Source organism: Macrobrachium nipponense, chromosome 8 (genome assembly GCF_015104395.2).
Source record: "Macrobrachium nipponense isolate FS-2020 chromosome 8, ASM1510439v2, whole genome shotgun sequence".
Lineage (NCBI taxonomy): Eukaryota > Metazoa > Arthropoda > Malacostraca > Decapoda > Palaemonidae > Macrobrachium > Macrobrachium nipponense.
The window spans coordinates 76785061-76800060 of record NC_087203.1 but is presented as its reverse complement, the minus strand read 5'-3'; positions in this window follow the sequence as shown (position 1 = coordinate 76800060).

The window sequence follows — 15000 nt, the reverse complement described above, 5'->3', positions numbered from 1 at the left end:
CCCAAATGATATATTTTTCATATATGTACCGAGGGAATTTTTTAGTTGATAATAATTTCGTCCCCCATGGGATCGAACCACCGTCCAAGTGGACGGGGACGAAATCAGGACAGTCAGTGACGCTATCCAATCAGCCAACAGAGACGCTATAAAAAAAGCCCACAAAAAGTTTTATAGTGTAAGAAACACGCAGAAAGAAAATTCTAAGAACATTCTCGGTTTGCCTTATTTTAACGGATTTGAAACCATTAAATCATTGTTAAAAGCTTTTAATGTTAACCTTGTTTTTTCATATATATATATATATATATATATATATATATATATATATATATATATATATATATATATATATATATATAATATATATATATATATATATATAATACTCTAAATACTATCAACTTTTACAGATCGAGATCTCTCTCTCTCTCTCTCTCTCTCTCTCTCTCTCTCTCTCTCTGTTGGCTGATTGGATAGCGTCACTGACTGCCCTGATTTCGTCCCGGTCCACTTGGACGGTGGTTCGATCCCATGGGGGGAGGAAATTATTATCAACTAAAAAATTCCCCTTCGGTACATATATGAAAATATATCATTTGGGAGGTAAAAGTGAATTTAGATATTAAAGGACATTTGTAGCTTGAATTGATATATATATATATATATATATATATATATATATATATATATATAATATATATATATATATATATATTTGCATAAAAACATTAAAAATTCTCTAAGCCTTTCTTTTTCTGAAAAGTTATCCCATTTTAATGGCGACATTCCACTTGGTTGCTTTGCAAATTCATCAACTTCAAACTGTCTAGGAAATGTTACACTAAGAGACTCAGAAACAGTTTCTTTTTCCAAGATATTCTCGTATTTTGCACAAAAGCTTTATCACAAGTCTTACTGATTATATATCATTTAGTGATTTTTGCAACTTTCGTTGTTTACAAAATGAGAAAAACAAAGTAACTTTTAACATTCGGATCTTGCACAAGCTGAAAACACATCACTCATAAGGTCATCACTGTTCGCCACATACACTGGATCAGTGATTAAATCAGACTCTGAACTACGTATATGAGAAACATCCATGGGAGGATTGCCATTCTCATGATTCTTATTGGTGGTAGTGAGTGTTATATCAGAATCATCAGAATCGTAGTCGTTTGAGGTGTTTTTCTTGGCTTATTTGGCAAAGGTATCATCGTCACCATCTGGGGCACAAACGCTGGACTGCTGTTCTTCAAAATCAAGTATAACTCCTCTCCATCATTTATTATCTAGCTTCCAACACATTTTGATTGGGAGCTCAATTCTCAGCTTTTCTTGCTGAAGTAATTTCAAATCCTTCAGCTCCACCGCATTTTCATGGCCATTTTCATCCGAGCTTAAGGTCAAATTCTCAGGATTTAAAAAAAAAAATCTTTCCATAATATTTATATTACTAATTATTTTCTATAAAATAAACAGCAGACTTCGTAAACTTTATGATAATTTGACACAAGTTGTTACACGTAAATTAGCATAACATCATCATATGAATATAAAACGTTATCATAAAGAGCAACCGAATGCCTTTAGTTAACGATGCTGCACTTTGTGAGAAAACAAACTGCCCATTCGACAAGCCTCACGTTTTCACAAAGTGACGAGTTGAACATTCGTCACTTTGTGAAGACTGATTTAGTGTGAAATGACGATATTCGACAGTACTGATATTGTATATATCGAAATCCACTTGAGATAACTATGTGAAAGTTTGTGATATTAAAGATCGAAGTAAAATTGTTTTTTGTGGATGTAGTAACTCATTTTGCCCAAAATGTGCGATTCGACGGTTTGTGAAAACGCCGACGATATGGCCGAAAGCACATTAACGTGCATACATGTATATTGATATATACATACACACGCACATATATGTAAAATGTATGTATTAATATATAGTGTGTTTGTGAGGGAGAGGATTCCCGTATGTAATAATATGTACATATTACATATTATTATATTCCCGTATGTAATAATATGTACATACTACATACGTTCCACTAAAAACAACAAAGGTCTGAGGATAATGACATCCAGGCGTGACAATGGTTGCGTTTATTTCTGAAACTACGTTTGCTTTTTATCCTTCTTCTTCTTTCTACTTTTTATTATTGTTTCTCTTCTCGATTTCTCTAGACGCAAACATATCGGCTGGGAGCTTTATTTTATACTTATTCAGTATAAATTTCAATTGAGAGTGTTGAAACAACACCGATAAAAGGACCAATCAAGATAAGAATCGGAAGAGATGCAAAAGGTTCTTGTCCAAACAGACTTTCAATAAAGATGGGAAAAGCTAGAAGAATTGATCTTAAAATAACAGAGAAAAGGGAGGAGTAAAATATGAGTATTCAAACTTCTGATCACCTTCGACAACCTGTCGAGGGAAGATAAGCGCTGTCGAAAAGGTAAGGCCATTTCTACTTCGTTCATTCCTCCCTTACTTCCCCCCGCCCCGCCCCCGCCCCCCCCCCAATATATTCTAACTTTCAATTCTGTACGTCAGAATATACTATATATATATATATATATATATATATATATATATATATATATATATATATATATATATTTATATATATGTGTGTGTGCGTGTGTGTGTGCGTGTGCGTGTTCGTGTGTGCATCTTTACTTTAATTCGAACATAACAAGCTCTCATATTATCGCATTCTGATGCAAATTAGAAATGAAAATATTACCCATGATACATGAAAAACAGTTGAAATGTATCCATTCAATTGTTCTTGCGGAACTTGAATGTAGTTTTCATTCTCTATAGGTGAGACCCTTACTCCCCCACGTATCAAAATGCTGTCATCCATCCAATAGAGGGCGCTGAGCAGCATTGTGGGAGTCGAACACTAGACCCATGCGTCTCAGTGGCGTGGTCGGTTTGGTCTTGGCCTGCCACCTCGGTGGCCGTGAGTTCGATTCTCGGGCATTCCACTGAGGGGTCAAGATATGTAATTCTGGTGACAGAAGTTCACTCTCGACGTGGTTCGGAAGTCACGTAAAGCCGTTGGTCCCGTTGCTGAATAACCACTGGTTCCCTGCAACGTAAAAACACCAAACAAACAAACTCTAGACCTCGCGGATGAAAATCTCGGTGCTTTACCACTTGGCAGGTGACTAAACAAGAAAACATTACCGCACATAATAACAGCAAAATCCCGCAACGAGCATTGATTTCTGAACAAAATAATCTCAAATGAACAAAATGGAAGGTCGGAATATACTCTTCGACGAGAGAAAAAGGGTTAAAAAATACAGAGAAGTTGAAATCGCGCTCCCTTTTCGACAGCGCTTATCTTCCCTCGACAGGTTGTCGAAGGTGATCAGAAGTTTGTATACTCTCATTTTTACATCCCCCTTTTTCTCTGTTATTTTAAGACCAATTCGTCTGGCTTCTCCCATCTTTATTCAAAGGCTATTTGGACAAGGACCTTTCGAATCTCCTCCGATTTTTATCTTTATTGGTCCTTTTATCGGTGTTGTTTCAACACGCTCAATTTTTACCTAGACTCAATGGATATAAAAGTAAAGCAACCTGACAGAAATATTGGCGTCTAATGAAGACAAGATGAGAAACAATGTAAAAAAAAAAAATAAAGGATAAAGGAGAAGACTAATGAGAAGACGTAATTTGGAAAAAATAACCATTGTCACGTCTGGATGTCATCATCTACATACTTTATTCTTTTATTGTAATATATGATACGTGATATACACTTGAAACATACATGAACCCTGTATGTGTATGTGATATATATACATACATATATATGCTATATATATATATATACACATAAACGTATATATGTATATATATATATATATATATATATATATATATATACTATATATATATCTACATAATATATGTATATGTATAAGTATGTATGTATGTATGTTATGTATATGTATATGTATCTGTATATATATAATATATATTATATATATATATATATATATATATATAATATATATACGTATAATATATATATATCTATATATTTTTTTTTTTTTTTTTTTTTTTTTTTTATCCTCTGCTTCTAGCCTTGGGAATTCTCTCCCTACCTTACTTCTTCTGACCATCATTAAAATCAATCACTTATAAAGCTGATCCAACCTATTCTTTAGGTTTGAACCCCATTTTGTTTCCTTTCCTTTTTTTTTTTTTTTTTTTTTTTTGGGGGGGGGGGAGGCTAAAGATGGCACTGGGTTATCCGCCCAGCTGATCACTGCTGCTATCAAACATTATACTTCATTTACATGAAACAAAATACTTCCGAGAATAACTATACCTGCTGCGGTTGCGTCCGGTCACGGAGCCAAATCAGGAAAGCAATGAATAATTTAATCGCATTTTCTAAATCAATTTGTAAACGGCATCAATGAAAGATTCTCGGCAGGGTTTTCTCGACATTGTTTCTTGCCACTGGTTTTTCATCCGTTCCCATCAGTCTCTTCGTACTTCGCAGTGCGACTTTTTTCGCTTTAAACTGTCCTACTTTCCATTCATATGTAGGAACAACACCTCAGGTCACGTCCCATGAGGATCTTGTACATAAAAGTGACTCAGTGGTCTCGGTATCTATTTAATGATAATAATAATAATAATAATAATGGCTCCTTCTACGGCATTCAGTTTATATAAGAGTCTTCTCTATTCTTCTTAAGATCTTTTATCATCAGCGTGTAGCGGGTGTATCAGATTTCCAAAGGACATGACAAGTTTTCTTGTTATTTTAGTTTTATTACCTCTGGCGATTATTTTTAAAGAGTGAATGGAATGACATATCATTCACTCTTTGAAAAAAATGGCCAGAGCGCGTGTGAAACGTCAGAGGTAATAAAACTGAAATAACAAGAAAATTTTCCATGTCCTTTGGAAATCTGATACACCAGCTACACGCTGATGAAACGAAGATATTAAGAAGAATAGAGAAGACGCTATATAAATTGAATGCCGTAGAAACCGCCATTATTTTTAAATGCTACAGCACTTAAGAGAAGCTCTACTCCTTAATAATAATAATAATAAAAAAAACCTGTGCAGTAAAATTCCACGTCTCGTCCATCCTATAGTAGATTCTCATAAACCGTGCATTTGATGTCTAAGCCAGTCCCTTACGACGCTCCTGATTTGCTGTTGATAAGCCAATCACAGGGCTGGAAATTCTCAGTCTCTCTTGAGAGTTCATATAGACAGGTTGTATGTTCCACCTCTCCTGAGGGATACTTTTGAAAGACGTATCCCTCAGGAGAGGTGGAACATAGATCTTACCCATGTGAACCTTCGAGAGAGACTGAGAGTTTACCAGCCCTGTGACTGGCTTATCAACAGCCAATCAGGAGCGTAGCGTCGTAAGGGACTGGTCTAGACATCAAATTCACGGTTGATGTGAATCTACTATAGGACCAACATCTCACTATTTACCTTCAGTAATATGCAGAATGAAGTTACCTCGGTACAAGTTTCGGGACGGTACGTGACGTCTCTAGATTGGGACTTGCCATCTCCACTCTCTTTTACCATAAATTCCGTCGGTAAGGACTGCATTGCAATAAGAGTAGGGATGGGAGAGGGGAAGGGGAGGGTCGGTGGAGGAAGGGGAGGAACCGACTGGGGAGGGAGCGGTATTAGGATGATTCGATATCCATCTTCTCTGCGCTTTTGGCGGCGATGTGACTGGAATATTATGCGCATCTAAGCTTTTACTGTCACATTAATGCTTTATAAAATAGAGAGAGAGAGAGAGAGAGAGAGAGAGAGAGAGAGAGAGAGAGAGAGACTTGGAACTCTGCTTCCCCTTCTGTTTCTGACTTCCAAAAGCCTTCAGCCTTTCTGAGTCAAGCCTGCTGCTTCTTCCTTTTTATTGTCGTTACGGGAACTGCAATAGTTACTGACTACACGAAACTATAAACCATTATTAGGTAATAAACGACTACCATGTCAGACCTCAATTCTCACCCTGTTCATTTTATTAAACCTATGTAGGTGTATTTTCTGATCAATATCTAACCAAACAAAGCTAAATCACGCTAAGATTTCATGAACGCTAAAACATTTTACACTTCCCTACAAAATATATCATCTAAAGTTATGCCTAGGATAATAAGAAATACAATACAATAACCAGGTAATACGCAGAGACACAGATGACTTGCAAGCGCGCAAACACACGAACACACGCACAGACCCCACCTACTACACTCCCTACTACCTACCTACCTACGAGTGGAAGCATCATCGCCGCCTCTATCACTTCCACATCATGAATCCCCGAGCCGGGTTTTGACGTCCTGTCAACCAATATCCAAATGGAAATGAGAATCGGGTCGGACGGATGGCGGCGCAATACTACACTCTTCATCGAAAATCGCATCAGCCGACGACGCTATATAGACTCCATAAAGCGAACGGACGGGGGCGGGGGAGGGGGCAGCAGCCGTAACGGGTCACGCCAGAAGCGGACCGGACCGGAAGGGATTTCTGATGCTTGTGCCTCGGTCGGTCGTGAAGAGGGGGTGACCTGATGCTGAACTATTCACTATGAACCATTCACAATGCGATTAACAGAGGAGTCTCATTGCATTGTAGATCGGGGGATCCTGAAACATGGCTTGTCAAGAGGGTAAACAGAAGTTAATATTGAGCAAAAAACCAACTAACATAGTTAATATTAATGTTGGTAGAGACTGAGAGAGAGAGAGAGAGAGAGAGAGAGAGAGAGAGAGAGAGAGAGAGAGAGAGCAGCTAAGAGAGAGAGAAAGAGAGCAGCTAACATAGTTAATATTGAGCAAAAAGCCAACTAACATTATTCATATTAATGACATTTATCGTTAAGTAATGAGAGAGAGAGAGAGAGAGAGAGAGAGAGAGAGAGAGAGAGAGAGAGAGAGCAAAAAACCAGCAAAAATAGATATTAATGATAGTTATTGATAGAGAGAGAGAGAGAGAGAGAGAGAGAGGAGAGAGAGAGAGAGAGAGAATAATAATTATCACGAGTGCACAATATTAATTACTGCATCAATCACCTGACTACTGTTTAATATTATATCATTTCAAATTAACAACCACTCTATGTCAAGTACGAATCGATAGTTAAATACACCAAAAGAATACCTGCTTGGAAAAGCTACGTTTATTCGCTTAGATATCGCCACCCGGGTAGCTGTCCAAAACTGGGAGATTTATTACCTCATTTCGATCGAAAGCATCCTAATAGTATTTGTTTTTGTTGAAATTTGTTTGCATGGCTTTCAGGATGAATAATGAACTATCTTCACCGTGAGAGAGGGAGAGTTACAAGGAGTTACAAGGATTAGGATGTCGTGTGCGCATGTATCTGTAGGAGCAGGTTTTACTGTGCATTCACAGTGTCCTAATGATTTTGTCTAGCTTTCTTTTAAACTCTTTCACACTGTTGCTGTTTACAACTTCTGGTGGTAGTTTATTCCATGTGTCACATATCTTGAATGTAAAGAAGTTCCTACAGTGGGATGTGTTGTATCTCTTCAGTTCTAGTTTTCATCCATTATTTATATATATATATATATATATATATATATATATATATATATATATATATATATATATATATATAGAGAGAGAGAGAGAGAGAGAGAGAGAGAGAGAGAGAGAGAGAGAGAGAGAGAGAGAGGAAAATTCCAAAGTTTTTTTCCAAATTTATAACTTTTCCCACAACAATATTTGCTAGAGATAACGGGTACAAAATCTTGTATACATATTTACTATGTAAATATATATATATATATATATATATACAATATATATATATATATATATATATATATATATATATATATATATATATATATATATATATATGAAGAAAAGAGAGACGGACAGAATTATCAGTCTTCTTTTTCGTGTTATGATGGACAGACCGGACGACATTACGTGGATCCCGACTCTCAAAATAAGGAATTTGATCCGTTAACGTCAAGATTAAAAAGCAAAACACACACACACACACACACACACACACACACACATACACGCAGCAAAAATACTCCTAATGTCGTAAGGGGCAAGAAGGTCAAGCAATCTATCACTGTCTGGAAAGCATCCTTCCTCTCCCTCACTGGGTTCGTGCCTTCACACCCAAAACCCATTTAATGATAAGTGCCTCTCCATTACTCTTGGCTTGATGTTAATAGTCTCCTCCTCAATAATTGCAGTTCCAATATCCCTTTTTTTTTTCTTTCTTTCTTTTCAAAGCCCGTGTTTTTCGATGACCCGCGTTATGTACAGAATTCGCCAGCACTATGCTAATTATCTGAATAAGACAGCATATTTTTTAAACAAATCACACTTACATACCTCTCGTTTCTTTTCCCGTTTATGTAAACGAAATCCTACCTTAATAGCTAAGATTAACTATCCATTTTAGGTATCCTTCTTGTAGCAACCTATACCAACCTTTTCTAGAGTCTTTGAACTTCAGTACACACAAAACACAAGACGCAAAAAACTCCGCTAAGCTCCGAGGAACGCGGTATTTTCTGGAGAACCATAAGATGTCAGCGAAGGGATTTTGAGACATTTCCAAGATGAAACCAAGAAGGAGCAGAGCATATTTAGGGCTACAGAAACCGAACGACATATAAACTGCACAAAACCTTGGTCAAAATAACGTCCTAAGGTTATCAGTATTTTTGAACCGAAAAATTAATAGGCACATCATAATGAAAAATTACCATAGGAAGTTTTATATATTTTTTTCAAGTAAAATTCCCGATTGATTTTATATTTTCATCTACTGGCGAGCACCACAGTGTAGCATTAATACTATCTATCAAATTAGAAGCAACGTCCAGCATAATGAGGTAATACGTCATATGAGATACGCAATCATTAATGTGGTTGGGGCTGGGTGTGAATCATAATGTCACATATAGAGGATTCATCATGAACCATGCATCTTTAATTAGAAAAAGTTTTCGTCTTTTTGTTTCTCTGTCCCTGCTAACAAAAAAATCACAAATTTTGAAACTTGACCTACCAAACATAAATCACTGAAATTATAAAACAAATCAGCAGGTGACAGAATAATAGCTATCGAAGAAAAAATAGTCCCACCCCAAAAAAAAAGTATTTGGATATCCATATTATACATAGCGAAATAATAGTTATAGAAGCTTACTACGATAATTCTGTTTACCCATTCCTATCCCTCCACTCGAAAAAAACAGATGAACAGTGAATTATATAATTATTATCATCCCTGCACAACAAAACACAATGTGATCTTAAAAATTCATGTATATTTTTGTAATGCAAATAGTCTACGGGTAATTAACTCCACTTTTTACACTTTCCGTTGTATACTAACGCCAAGCCCTGGCTGATATTGGTGTTATGGTTTGGGTACACTACCATTATATCATTTCCTTTCAGATGGGGCCATTTTTAAGCAAAGGACTTACAATGGGTGGGTGAACGCATTTCTACCAACTGCACTTTATTTATTATAATTTAGTTAACCATCCAAAGCTAATTAGCATCTGTTTGTGATCATGGTTTAGCGCGGTATTTCAATTTATTATGTATTTCAGCAAAAGAAATTTAACCTGTTTGAAAAGTTCTTTTTGCACTAAAATACCGTGAATTTTGTAAGATTCTTTTCTTTTATCTCATTCATGTAAGCATATGTATAATATATATATATATATATATATATATATATATATATATATATATAATATATATATGTAATGTATGTATGATGTATGTATGTATGTATATATAGTCTATAGATATATAATAATAGTTTATATGTGTATGTATATAAATAGATATCTGTGTGTATGTATGCATATATATATATATATATATATATATATATATATATATATATGATAGTGATAATCTTCCTTTATATATTTATAATATACATATATATATATTTTATACATATATCTATATATATATATATACTATATATATATATATATATATATACATATGCTTACATGAGTGAGATAAAAGAAAATAATATTACAAAATTCACGGTATTCTAGTGCAAGAAGAACTATTCAAACAAGTTAAATTTCTTTTATCCATATAAATGGACTGAGAAAAACAACTGCACCAAAGTGATACATTCATTAATTCAACAGAAGCAGGAGGGGCCGATCCCAGGCACGAACCGCAAACAAACTCGTCCAGCAAATCATTATCAGCGAAAGACAGAACCGACGTCTGCGTCAGTCATCGACAACGCCCTATGCTAATGCCATTCGAGACCAGCCACTTTGTCCGAAATCGAACGGCGCCGATAAAAACTTGAGATTTGCATAAACACGGCCCTCGGTGTTCTTCCGTTGACATGAAAAACATGGAAATAAATTAAACATTAGAAGGGAATGGGTGCTGGTCAGGGCAAGTGGGCAGCGTCTCCGAAAGATCCGGAAGATTAAAGGGACGTATCGTGATAACTCATTTCTTTATTCAGTTTATTTAAAAACATCTAAAAATAAGTATATAAATAAATAAAAAAAATTATCTCTAAAAAAAAAAAAAAAACAAGATTGGGGCGTTCAGGAAGGTGGACCAGTTCGATTATAAATCGACCATATCCAAACATGATACAGATTCATTAAAATAGCGTCACACACCCACACACACAAACACACACACACACAAAAATGTATCCATAAGGACTCCACATAAATTATTTCTTTCATTTATTTATTTATTTGTACTAAAAAACAGATTAAAAACATTTTCTGAGGTTGAAAGACGACGATGATTTAAGCCCAGATTTTAAAGAAATGTTTACAAATACGTTAGGGACCGAAAACCTCCGCCAAGGCTCAAAAATGTCCTTATTCCATCAAAGTTGCATTGCACTCTCTCCCAAATTCTAATTCATTGTAGCTGGTCACGAGGCCCATCTCCTGAATAAAATTTGGTACAAATACGCAGATCTTTGCGTAATCCTGGTAACAAACAAACAAAACAAATCATAGCAACACACCCACCCCAAATCATAACCAACACCTTCCCTTTGGGAGAATTTATAATTTCTGTATTCAATATGATTTTAAGAAATTCAAGCTTTCTTGGAAAACAGTGAAGAACTTTCAGCCACTCAGTGCTCAAGACAGTGAAAAGAAGGAGTTGTTGGAAAGCAATATACTGAGATAAGAAAAGACAGGAGATAAATGCCAAAGCTCTAAAGGTGGAATTGGGAGAAAGCCTCATACTTACTCTAAGAAGTAGTAAACAGAATGGTTGGACAGCAAGATTGAAAAAAGGAAGCGGGAATAGAGGTAAAGTGGGTAAAACTACGGGCCAAAAAGAAGCTGCAAACTCCACTTTAGTTCTTTTCATCTGACCTAGAGGGACACAGACTGTAATAACCCCCTACGGACGTAAACAAACTAGGTTCTCTAAGGCAAAAAACTTTTTCTTAGCTCCTCAAAACATTGGGTTATTCGATGTGGTGACGTCTGCTAATTCATCGAGTAGTGTGATCCACAATCCTAATTTATCTTGCAGACAAAGAGACAGGCGTGAAAAAAAAACTGGAAATAAACAAAAAGTCATTAGGGTGTACTTACCTCCATCCAATATCGTTCACGGATGTAACGAAAAGTTACTTATTCTTCAATATTCGTACCGCCAGGACTGCTTCCGAACTCTTTAGCACCATCTGTAATTAAAAGAAAATATTTAACCACAAATTCGACATAAGGTTTAAACGTAAAAAGAAACGAAGTTTTAAACGGATATACCAAACCCTTTATTCAGGTAAAACTATAACTTTGTCATTCTTCACAGACCTTCACCCCTTCTCTCAGGACTTTTTAGTGTGTATCTTCATAAGCGCGCTTGTGCATACGTTTCTACCCTCAGTTCATCTTACACACACACACACACACTCTCTCTCTCTCTCTCTCATGTATATATTTTTATATATATATCTATATTTATATATATATATATATATATATATATATATATATATATATATAGAGAGAGAGAGAGAGAGAGAGAGAGAGAGAGAGAGAGAGAGAGATAAATCATGCGTGTTTGAGCGCACGGATGTACTATGTACAGGTTCGCAAAAGTACGAGTTGGGACGGGTGAATGAGGGACTATAACAGTATGTGCGCTAGAAATGAGAAGCTTTGAGCGCAGATAGAAGCCGTGTATAAAAAAGTATCATAGGGTGAAAAAAAGTGCAGATACGTAGAATTGGTAAAACAGTATTGGATGGATCAAGGAGTTTTCAGATGGAACGTTCATGTGGAAAGAATTGGTACCTCTTCGATTGAAAACGTTGGCCTACTTTGCTGACGACACAGCCGCCATATTGTTTAAGAGAATTATTTCCCTTTCCATTTTATTTTGTTGCTTTGCATTGAGGTTTATTTTTAGTTAAGCTTTTTTCTGTCTTTTATTTCATAATATTCTCCTATCCCATCACTTGCTTACAGTAACTTTTTCTTGTATTTAATTTCAAAAGGCTTTTTTTACCTAGTGTTTGCATTTTAATTAGTATATTTTCCAGCTTCTTTATGATATTCGTATAATTCATATCGAGACTTTTATCGCTAATGTAACATTAAAAAAAATGTAAATAGCTCAAAACTAACTTATATTCAACACTAAAATAAATTTTGACGTCATCCTATTTCAAATTTGCTTTTTTTTATTTTAGTACAACGTTTTCAGCCGTGTCGATAACCACTGTTGTTTGGAATGGAGCTTCATCTTCATAATCATGCAATGTCTGTCTGCCTATCTGTCTGTTCGTAACACAATTACCAAGAAAAGCTCTGAGCTGCAAAATATCTACCATAATTAAACAAATAGACTAAATACGCAGCAAAACAACAGACACCTCGCAATCAAAATACATTAAACTCGCGGAGTTAATTTCGAAAATGAAATTTCCGACGCGCGTGGAATCTTTCAAAATGAAAATGTTTTGCTTAATTTAATTGAATGTCAGGCATAGTTAATGTTCCACCAGAGTTTGCTCGTCCAAATATTTTTTTTTTCATGTCGATGTTTATGCATGTTGCTGTTCTTAAATTTTATGTAATTGGTGACCATTTTTCATAAAGGAATAAAATAAACAAAGGAAATCCTGCATTAACAGCAGTACGGGGCAGTAGCAAGTTTATAAAAGAACACACATACATCTGTAGGAAATTTTTCACTCACACGATCACCTTTCACAGATCATTCAGTCATACTACACAAGCATACAAGAAGTTATTCAGCCACATAACCCCTGTATCAGGAATCATTTAATTATAAGAACATACACATACATACACACACACACACACACACACACACACACACACACATATATATAATATATATATATAATATATATATATATATATATATATATTGATTTGCATGCGCTTGTATATTGCAAAGAAAACCTTTACATGTAATTTCACAGCTTTCTATGAATTTAAAAGGCTCATAAACCGAAACTGACAAGGGAATTTGAGACAATACGTCAACATCTGTCTTGATTTATCTATCCAGCCTATTTCACTGCGAAACATCAGCAGCGCACACCGAATATGCTATAAACATCCCACAAACAGCGAACAAATGGACTTTGACTGTAAAACGCAGTTCCCTCATGGTGATAAAAAATAAACAACTCAAAACCGAGCATCATTTAATTTTCCATATTTCTAGAGCCATCAGTAGCTTGGCTAATAATGTATTCTTAAATAAAGTCCCCAAGGTGATACCTGCGTTCATAAAATACCATAAATAATAGCAATGAAATTTACGTCCAGGAGACTGGCAGATCCATCTCGCAGAGACTGACTGAGCATTAACGATCAGTAAGATTATGGTTCAGAGAGCTCGGGGATTCTGGCACAGACGAGGAATATTGGTCAGAGCACAAATTGGCCTGAGGCTAAACCATTTTTCAAACGAGTATATCTGCCCGTACAAAAGAGAGGTTCTGGAATCCGCCATCATCAGTCACACGGAGTATATGAACCTATCAGGGCAGTGGAAATCTGGTTTCACGGACGAGTTACTAAATGTTAAGACCGACTCTCAAGCAAGTGCTCCCACGGGCTCGACCCAAGTAAAAGCTAAAAAGGACTAAAAGAACGAAGGATTGATTACTTTCATTACACCACGACCGTTTCTGATCCTACTAAAGTCGTTATTCTGTACTTGAATATTCCATACAAAAGCTCATGTTACCTACCCACTGTCCACATTCTACAGTGATCAGGACTGGCGTTCTGTCAGCTGAAATAAAGGATGTTTCGTGGTATTATATGGAATTCAATTTCACACACACACACACACACACACACACACACACACACACACACACAAACTTAGATATCCCATTCTTGCAACCTGTCAGTAATTTTTTCTTTTCATAGCTAAAGCAGAAAACTTTTCCATTTGTTAAACCGAATTCATAACTGCACATAGTAAACAGAATCAGTAAGAGGATATACGAGAAACAATGACACAGACGCTGAATACTCTTTTCATTTCTAACTCCTCCATTTTCATCCACCCCCTTCACTGCGAAATCACAACCCCCCATAATATTTGTGAGTTTCCCTTAATTCCAAACTCCATTTCCTCCCCATTCATCATAAAAAAAAGAGAGATTTATATATGATCTTCACCGCACCGAGGTTTTAGATTATGATACATGGTCAAACTTTAAACTTCCCGCCTGGTCTCCCTCCGAAGTTTTAAGATATGCTGTATCAGCACCACGTTCCCGCCTGGCGCGTCTCAGACTTCGTATTGCCTCTGGAGGTTACTGAGGCTCTGTGTGTGTGTGTGTGTGCGCGCGAGTGTATGTGTGCGTATGTGTGCGCGTGTGTGCATGTATAAATAAATAACTAAATAAATATATACGTAAATGCATAATAGATAATTAT